Here is a 10,908-nt window from a genome sequence, read left to right on the forward strand (position 1 = left end):
CAATATACTGTTGTTATTTCTCACAGAGTGAGTAATTACACGGCAAAAAACCCCATGACAGATCCGCTCCTTCTGATCTTACCTTTCACAATAAAATCACTCGACATATTATACACATAACTGTTTATTAGAGGGAACTCAAATCTTACTCAGAGCATTTGGAAGGAAATTCAATAAAAAATAGCTGACAGTAGCTCAGGCTATAAAACAATTTCTCTTCGATCACAGGACAGGATCCCAGTAGTTGGCCCTCTGCCTGCATTAATCTATTCAAATTGTATGAATAGTTTTCATGCGAAATATGTGTGTAAAAGCCTTCAGAGAAGCCAATATTTCACTGCTTGTTAATAGAATGTGGAATGAAGGGTTATAAATGCCCTTGCTGTTGTGCATTGGCTTGCATTAGCATCCTAAATAATCACGAGAATCATGTGGTTAAAAGGCACGGCTCAAAATGCTGAAACGTGAATTTCGATGTCTGAATGAAACTCCGTGGGTTGTCATAGTTCTTTTTTTGGGATCGCTTCCTGGTTTTATAAATTCATCATTGCGACAGCTTCTGTCCGTGTTTGAGAGCAACAGGACGCCGCCGGCGCGGGCGGTGGAGCTGTCACGGCAGAATAAATGACACCTTGCTTGCAGGCAGGGTTAAAACTGAAACCTCTCCTTTGATCATTAGTTATATAGATACAGAGGGTCAGCATGGCCTTCCCATGTGTGACTCACTTTTTGCGTCACGATATTCCGCCCATGCACAGTAAATATTTAACTACATGCAATTGGTGGCCTTTTGTCGGCATCCAAATGCACCTCTTCTCCGAAATGACTGTTGCATTTCAGTGCTCGGTATTTCTTTTTTTCCAGCGCAACCATTTGCATGTCATTGTTGTCATTTTTCAGGCGAAACCCTGAGTGGAGGTTTCCCCTGTTCCCTGGTAGGGAACATGTTTAAAATTTCTGGCTCACGGTTGTAAAATAGCCGCCTGCTACACAGCAATCAGCCGAAAGTACAATGAACTCTCTTTTATATGGAATTGCTGCTGTTATCGAGAAACACAAACAGTGAGATGGCAAAGAGGAAGAAAAGGGGGAGGGAGGGAGGGAGGGGGCGGGGTTGGGGCAAAGCCTGGAAAGTTAAGAGGAGGAGGGGGCAGTGGTGGAAAAAGGGTAGTGAGTGGGGGAGGAGACGCAGAGAAAGGGTGAGATAGCAAGAGAGGGAAGGGGGAGTCAGAGCCGGAGGGAGACGGGAATGGATGACGTCGTCAGTGGGGACGGACGGCTATTTTAAGAGCGCGATAGGGAGAAGGCCGCTGCGCACTCCTCTGGGCCGACGTCACAGATGAGATCAACTCTCTGTGGTCGACCTGCCAGCCGCGATCACGTGACCCGGGATGACCTTCGCTATCAGTGAGCAGATAGCTGCATGTCAATGGAGGAGCAAAGAGCTGCTGCGGCGGCGGCGGGCGGATACACTGCTGCAGAGAAAAACAACGGGAGAAAGTAAAATAAAGCAAACAGCAAAACTAAACAACACAAAAAAATGAATAGGAAGAGAAAAGAATCAAGAGAGCGTAGACGGATCCCTTGAGAAAAAGAAGTGGAGGGGGTAAAAGCAGATGGAGAGATAGAGGGAGGAAAAAAAAATAATTAAGCGAGAGTGTGAGTACAAGGACCAAGGGTGGAGAACAGGAAGACAACAGGAGAGAGATATAAAACAGAGGAGCACCAGCCAAGATTGAATTTGCCTGCAGCCTCGGCTACCCCTAAGCCTGGGATGGAGGAGGATTAGTGGGCAGGGATTCTGGAGTGTGTGTGTGGGTGTGAGTGTGGAAGTATTCAACCGTGTGGGAGGAGAGCAGGGCGATTTGGCAAGTTCGAAAAAACTTGCTTGCACCAACAAAGGAAATGCCTGCATCTGGTATTCATCAGTGTGTACTGTACGCGCACGTTCACTGCTGTTATCCCTCGTATCTCTCTTGCTTCGCCGTAGAAGTGCTAGGAGTACGGGTGCACATCGCGAAACGAAATGTTGCTCTGAAAATTGATTTGGTGGTCCCCTCTACAATCGCTGACCTTAAAGAACAAAAATATATATATATTTTTACTACTGATGCTACTCAGTGAATGGGTGGTGCCACTGCAAAAAAAAAAAACTATCTTTGTTTTACCAGAAGTAATTCGCAAGAAGTCCATATTGCATTGCCAAAACCACCTACCCAGCCTCCCACACTTCCTGCCCTCAGTCTCTCTCTCTCTCTCACTCCTATTTTCTCCCGCCTCTCTCCCTTCTCTCACTTGTTCTGCTATGTTCTATTTTATGCACTTGGCGCTGACACCTAACCTTTGTCGGACCACCAGTCCCTCTGGCTCTACGCCGTGGGCTGTCAAACAGACAAATAAACAAACCGATAGAGCTAACACCCTCCCAGCTTGGCCCGAGTTTCACAGCTATAAAGGTTCTTATCGTGCCCGGCTTGTGTCTAGTGGGTGGATTTCATTAGCTTATTTAGCACATTCAGCCCGGTTCCAGGCTGAGTCCTATTGTGGGCCTTTTTTTAGCGTGAGCAGACCGGCTCTGTAAAAGGCAGCAATTATCAGGTCCACTTTTGTGGGGGTGTCGAATTTACACCATTTGGAGTAGGTCTGTGCAGTAAGTGGTTGACAGGTCTGGATTTGGGTTTTTTGCGCCGCCACTATGAGTCGTGCAGTGTCACGACACAAGAGAGCCTGTGAACGAGACAAATGGTCCGCCGCACACGGACAGAATATGGAACGGAGTGTGAAGGATCGTGTTACAAACGTGATAGGCTAAGCTGCAACGGTACATCGTATTCTCACAGGATCCATGTGGAGGCTCAACTCACAGCGCCGTGCTGATTCACATTACTACGCTACTACAAGCCAGCAGTTGTGATTACAAATATTGCATTAAAGGTGCTCCGCACGGAAATTCAGAGCGCACCTGTTGTCTTTCAGACGTTAGCGAATGCTGAGCCGGCCGGCTCGCGGCTTGGGGTGGCAACGGCGCAAACAGTGCAGTCAGCGCTAACAGTGCAGTCAGCGCTAACAGTGTATAACCTGCGGGGATGGGCGCTTCGCTATGGGGCGGGACGGCTTTATCAACGTTGTATGAGCGCAGAGCGGCGGGCATTAGCCTGCCGCGACAAAGAGACTCACGTGCACCAAAAGTCGCGCGCGGCCGACTTAGCTACGTAAACAAAACACAGAAAAGATCAAATTACAACACACACGGAGGGAGAGCTGTTCAGGACGCCACGACGCCGCTATATCTTAACATATCCTCTGAATCCCGTGTGTGCAACCTTTAATGAACAGTTTGACATTTTGGGGACGACACTCATTGCCTTTAAGGGTAAGAGTTAGAGCAGCGGATTGAAATCGTCTGTACGCTAAATGTGAAGTAACTGCTACAGCAGTTAGCTTAGCATATAGCCTCGAAACACAGGGAAACAGCTAGCCTGGCTCAGTCCAGAAGATAAAAAGAAATAAACTTATAAATACACTTACCAAGCACTTAAAATATGGACAGAGTCAAGCTAGCTGTTTCCCTTGACCTTCACTCTTTATGCTAAACTAACTAGCTCCAGCTTCTCGTTTGATTGACATGAGAGCGGTCTCGGTCCTCTCGTCTAACTTTCTGAAACAAAGCAAATAAGCATATTTCCTAAAAATGTCCAAACTTTTCCTTTAACTAAACAAAACAAGTCGGCGTATAAACTCAGTGTCACTATGCAGTAGAAATACCTACCGCTATTACATAAGTTAGTCACTTTCTATAACCGGTGGTGAAGCTGTTGATCAACACACTACTCGTATCAAAACATCCACATGCCACGGTGTGAATGTCCTGATTACACACTTGGTACACATGGTTTGTCTAGTCAACTTTACTTGATACTGTGGAATGTGTTGGCGAATAACGGAATGACTAACGTGTTCTACGTTGTATAGAAAAAGAACACAAACAGTACATAATGTTACTCATATCTATGCACGCGCACACATATTAAAAACTCAGCCATATGATGAATGTGCCATCTGTAGAGAATGAATACAGCGAGCCCTATTGTGAAATGTTTGGACAGCATCCAGTGTGCCTCTGGGCGCTGTTCAATCTACAGCGGTTGTTGCGCTTAGTCATCGCTCACTCAGCAGCAACTGAAAAAACATAAACTATACAGCATGTACCCGAGCTGATGTTGTGATTCATTTATCAGTCATGGACCACCACATGTGGAATTTGACAAATTAAGCACACGCTCCCCGAGAGTTTCAATACAAACTTTTCTGGCAAACCAAAAGTCAGGGTGATGTCGTGACTCGCATTACTGGAAATGGGGGGTCTGGCTGAAATGTCCCTGTCTTGGATGTCCAGAAATTACTGTAAACTGTGACTATATCAGAGTCTAATGTGACACTTTTCTTCTCTTCTCCTCTTGTCATGGCACGTTTTGCAAATTTTTCTCTCTCGGGCCGGGACACTGACACTCTCTCTGGCACGCTGTCTGCTTTGGTGTGTAACGCCGTAGCGCATCGAGATGTGTCATCAATCATCTGTGCTGTGAGCGAGCAGCACTTCAAACGGGGGCTCCTTCTGCAGGTGTGGGATCAGAGGCCCCGTCCGCACGGAAGACCCTCCCACTCCCACTCGACTCCTCGGTCCTCTGAGGACTCGTTTTGAACTCCGTCCCAAACCGTAACGTTGATCCCACTCCACAGGAGCCACTACTGTGGCCAGGTTTCTATGAGCTATGGAAATATGTTTGTAAAATCTCGACAGCAAGAATTTGTATCTGTCGTACCACGTATGTACAAAGAAATACTGACTCAGTTCCATTCAGTTTGAATGTTTTAAATTAAAGTCACTGTGTGGAACTTTTTACGGGTTTGGAAAGAGTCTCAATACTGATGCCTATATATGACCCACATTAGCAAAAAAAAAAAAAAAGGTGATGAGCAAGAATAGTCTAAAAGGACTCTGGTGCGCGGACAAAACACTTCTACTTCTGTCCACAGGGGCCGCCAAAATCCCCCCAAAATGAAAGTTCCTTGTAGTAACGTTAAGTCTGTGATATTAGTCACTATTCATTCATAACATTGCACACATTCACACGATGTCCTGCACATGTGCAGATCTTGTCTGTGACAATATGTCTTCGTTGTGAGAATCCTTTAAATCCATCGCAGTGGCTCACGCCAAGCGTGTGCGAATATGGATTTCACTGACAGCATCCTGTATTGCTCATTAACCATGATGAAATATGACGATGTGATGTGTCATCATGTGCCAATATATGTAGGATTACATCATAAATGTTGTGTAGTATAAGAGCTTCTTCCCCATTCAGACCAACTGTCACATAACCATATCAGATGCTGACTGGCAGAGACTTTGTGTCATTGTGAAATATTGGATTTGGATTTGGGGGAAAGGACATTTTGAAATACAAATGATTGGAATCATATGAAAAAGATCAGCAATAAACAGTTATTGTGAAATAATGAGTTGAATCATTACAATTATGAGTGAATGTTGGACTTAAAAACACTTTGAAAAGTTCTGTAAAGGTAAGTGATGAGTTTTTAAAGCTGATCACAAAAATGTATTTCGGATTAATAGAATCTCATTGATCTATTTTATTAATATTGAACACTTTTCTCCAGATGTACATCCCATTGAAAGTGAAAAACCCTCCTGTACTGAGAAACATTCATACTATTTCTGTGTTATTTTGGTGTGTATTCACCACTATGTCCTCCGTGACCTTGTGTCCCCGTATCGCTCACTATACCAGTAACACGTTCCCCATGTTTCTGAATCTAGTTTAATGTCTTTTAGTTTGAAATGGACTCCACAATCACAATTCAATCATTTGTCCGTCTGCCCGAACAGATCATTCAACGGGCCCAACGTCCGCGTAATCCAGAAACTTTATCCACTTACAGTAACGGGCACTTAGGCTGCAGTCAATACCCTCCCAAGATAACGCGCGAATCAAATCAGACACACATAAAGATCTGGAGCCTTATTTAGTCAAAACCGAGAGCGAAAGGCCGGGATGAGGAGCGGGCCGGTCAAATCGAGACATCAGGTGATGATGCGTCGTCCCATGAGACAGGTAGGCTGAACTGAACTCACTGAACTCACTGAATTCACTGAACTCACTGAATTCCCATGGTATGCAGGCCTCAGTATGTGTCAGCTTCCTGTGGCGCGGCATTGTGAACGCGGCGATGGGCCCCGGCAAGGTGTGTCCGTCCCACTCACAGCCACTTAAGCGTGAATCAGGGAGGAAATGGTGGCAGCAGAACAACAGCGGCAGGCTGAGTGCGTCGGGCATGGTTCATTTTTCTCCCGAGGCAGAGGGCGGCCCACTGGTGACTTTGATGGATCGGAATGCTGCTCACCCACACACACACACACACACACACACACACACACACGCCCACGCATGTCCCACACACAGCAACGTGCTCACACATACACAACCTCGGGTACACACATACACACACTGCTCTGTCCCACCAAATCTGATATCCAATGAGAAATGTTTACGACCCGCCCACACGGCCTTCCTCCCTTGTCAATAACCTCTTCCCAGAAATATGTGTGATGCATTATCATGTAGCTGCACATGGGGTTGGCTCTCACATCCTCCATCACAGGCTTACCCATGTGCATCTTGCTGCACCATGCAGCACACGTGGGGGTGAGGGGGGGGCATTTGGCTTGCTGATGATGAATTTGTGCATTAGCGCCACTGTTTTTTCTCAATCAGATTGTGATTGGTCACATTAGCGCAGATTGAAGAACATACTGTACTAGCTGCTCGGGATGAAAACAAATGACATGTCGAAACAAGGGCCCTACCCAAAAATACACGGAAACACTTACAGGGGGCCCCCCGCACTTATGGAGAGATCTTTTGTAAGGACTTTTTCAGGGCATTTGTAGTGACGATCGCGCCAAATATGTTCCTTCCTGAGGACGTCTGATTAACACACCTTGATGGAGTTTGCTGGGTTTAATACCTTGATCACAGCCAGAGGTGTCAAGTAACGAAGTACAAATACTTCGTTAACTTACTTAAGTAGAAATTTTGGGTATCTATACTTTACTGGAGTATTTATTTTTCAGACGACTTTTTACTTCTACTCCTTACATTTTCACGCAAATATCTGTACTTTCTACTCCTTACATTTTAAAAATAGCCTCGTTACTATTTAATTTTGGTTTCTTTTCACTCCAGCTTGTCATCGTTCAAAAACACACACACCAAACCTCTCCGCCCCGTTGCCCACAGATACGTGCGCGCGCACACAGGTGAGCGCTGAGCACACACACCAGCGGACAGAGAGCGTAGAAAAATATGTCGCGTGAAAAGTAGACCGCTATATCTGCGTTTTAAACGCTCCCAGGGTGAAGATGCGGGCTCTCTGAACCCGGAGCGGCTCTCTGAACCCGGAGCGGCTCTCTGAACCCGGAGCAGCTCTCCTGCTCCAGGTGAAACGAGCCACGGTGCTCGTGTCTTCTACCAACAATGAGCTGCTGTCTTCACATATTACAAAAGTACAAAGTACACGGATATAAAACTAAGTCATTAATAAATACATGGACAAATGCCTGTACTTTCGGGTCAATGGTTACGGTTCGCCGTTAACAGGTTACGCTTGCGCATGCGCGATTTGACGCGACGCCGTGAGCTCCGTGAGCTCCGTGAGCTCGTCTTTTCCTGCTGTTGCGTTCCTCAAAATAAAAAAAACAGATCTAAGCTCAATATTGAGCATGAATTGAGAGAGGCCATATAAAATCTACAACCCCGTTTATAACGTATGTGTCGAGGAAAGCAGGTCACTGCAGCCACTAATACTGATACAACCTGATGGCTCACATATCTGCACTCATTCTGTTTTGTTTGGCAAAAAAAATTAAAAGCTTATTGTTTTCCACAATGAGCTATTTAGTAGTAACTAAATATGAGTTATTTTTTGCATAGATAGAACTTACACAAAACATTGTCTGATGGGGCAATCTGATTTACTTGAAAGTGATTGCAATTTTCTTTATTGTCTTATAAAAGCACAGATGAGTCACACAATTATGTTATTTACAGAAAAAGTTTGAGAACCACAGCTTTAAGTGTTTGTGTCGGAGTCGCCGCCGCCACCTATTTTGCACTATTACAATACTTACAGGCAACTAGTTATCATGTCTTCCGCTCCATGAAACGCATGTTAATGCTCAGTAGTACACATATGGTACTTTAATGTATTTGCATTGTAATAAAATGTGATCATTTTAAATGGGCATATATGCAGCAGAAACGGGTAGCCTAGTGCATCCCACATTTTTCAACATAACATTTTAAAACATTATAGTCATTATGGCCTTTATAAAAATGATTGTTTTGGTGGAGGTGGGGTAGTGCACTATAGGCCCCTGAGACGCGGCTTAAGAGTTTGTCCTTAATGGAAGAAAAAAACATTCCCCTTACATTACTTTTACTTTTATACTTTTAAGTAGTTTTTAAACCAGTACTTTTACACTTTTACTTAAGTAAAAAGCTTGAGTTGATATAGTATTTTTAAACCCTAGTATCTATACTTCTACTTGAGTAATGAATGTGAATACTTTGGACACCTCTGATCACAGCACACCTTAGCCCAGAGGTTCTCAATCTTTTTGTAATTTAAGGCCCACTGATTGTTAAGAAATGTCGGTGGACAAGCTTACAAAATGTAATTAAATAAAAAGTCATATGAGATAAAAGATTGAACAGCCTCTGTCAGCTGTAACGACCTCAACAAATATCTTGCTGGTATGAATCCAGCTCTAAAGTATTCAGGGTCATATTCCCTCTCGCTTTGGAGCTTTTATTGGCGTAGGTTGCGACTCACGTCATTCTTTTGTCGTGAAAAATGCGGTGTCACTTAACTAAAGAAACGGATGACATGTCGCAGTTATCGTGGCGATACTTAAACGTAGCCGGCCATTAAAATGTGTTCATTTATTTTTATTGATGTTGATCTTGAGCACATTTAGATATGAAACAACTAGCTAGCTTCGCTGATCACGAGATACATATTTCTTTACTTTACCTAAGAATAAACTACCAGGCCGTAACATCGCCATCTGAAAGGTCCTGGATCAGGATCATATTAACGGGAAAATGTTGAAATAATTTCCCAGGACGACAAGAGATCTTCCAGGACATTGTACTTTTTTTTTTCTGTCATTTTTCTCCCGGACAGCAAGAACGAGCAGACAGGACGATCTCACCACAGAAGTTGCGTGCAGCGAGAGTTGGCACCTTTGTGATGCAACCCGGCGTGTCTGCTCAGCTTCAAGGCCTCAGCTCAGTCAAACAAGGTCAGAGTGTTCTGCCCGACCCGAGTCGTGTTGACAGCCAGACCTGCTGACAGGCACAGAGTTGTCTCACGGCTGCAAGAAGAACTTGACTCTCTCTCTCTCGCGGGGCCTGAGTGACAAACATCAAGGCACATTAGCTTCACACACACACACACACACACACACACACACACACACACACACACACGGTCCCGTAATGCACTCCTGCCAGCACGACAAGCCTCAAAACGAGTGACACGAAGCGAGATCATTCAAAAGCACAGAGTTTTGACTCCTAACAAAGGGTCGTGTTGCAAGCACAGGAGGGAGTTTAACCAACTCCTTTCACTTTGCTCATCTGAGTCAGCATCTCCCCCAGAGAGAGAGAGAGAGAGAGAGAGAGAGAGAGAAGAGAGAGAGAGAGAGAGAGAGAGAGAGAGAGAGAGAGAGAGAGAGAGACGTTGGTGCTGGGCAAAGACAGGGACCTTTGTCTGCTCACACGTGGAGTCTCTGGGAGATGTTTCTTTTGAACACACTCTGCTTTCTCTATATCTCACGTGCACGCGCACACATGCACGTGGATGATTCAGTTCTCAGACAGTGTGATAAAGCGCTGCTAGGGCACAGCGTCCACTGCACATTGTGTGTGTGTGTGTGTGTGTGTGTGTGTGTGTGTGTGTGTGTGTGTGTGTGTGTGTGTGTGTGCGTGTGTGTGTGTGTGTGTGTGTGTGTGTGCGTTTATCTCTGATCAAGACAGAGAGCCGGTCCCGAGGCTTGAAAGGAAAGGGCGGTTCTCGGCGTGGCGCGCGCGCGTGCGTTGCACAACATCTCTCCCCTCTGTCCTTGAGGTGAAGCGTATGGTGATGATTATCACATGTCTGAGTGACAAGGAGGCGACGGTAACACTTTCTGTGACGCCCGCGTGCGCGATGCATTCAAAACATGCGATTAATGCGCCGCGATGTGCCAACAGCGCTGTATAATTATCGTCGTGCGCAGCCACAATAAATCATAATGACTTACGACGATAATCATAATGCATTTTAGAATGACTTATAAGGTCAAGTAACTCAACACTTATTGTGTGACACTCCCTGACACGTTTGTTGTTGTTGGAAGGATCATACTTCCCATAATTAAAACACGTCGTTCTATGCATTATACATCCCTGTTATAACACATTATAATGTAAACACAACAATAAAATCACGAAATCTAAAATGTCAGTGATTGACCTGTACTTGTGAAGTATGATTCATTTGAAGTATGATTCCTTTATAATGTAATATTGTAATAAATCCATATGAATGCTTATGAAGTATATTATACTGCACAGATGGTAACAAATTACAAAATATCACTATCAGTATCAGTAATGAGTTATTACGTGAGTACGTTATTTTACTTAAAATGTATTGAACTGACAATACTTAGTATTACATTATTGAATACATACTGTCCCTTGTATGTAAGTAAGTAAGTAAGTAAGTAAGTAAGTAAAGTGTATTTATAAAAAGTGCTGTACAGGAGTCGAGAGA

This window comes from Taurulus bubalis (genome assembly GCF_910589615.1).
Source record: "Taurulus bubalis genome assembly, chromosome: 7".
NCBI classification, from domain to species: domain Eukaryota; kingdom Metazoa; phylum Chordata; class Actinopteri; order Perciformes; family Cottidae; genus Taurulus; species Taurulus bubalis.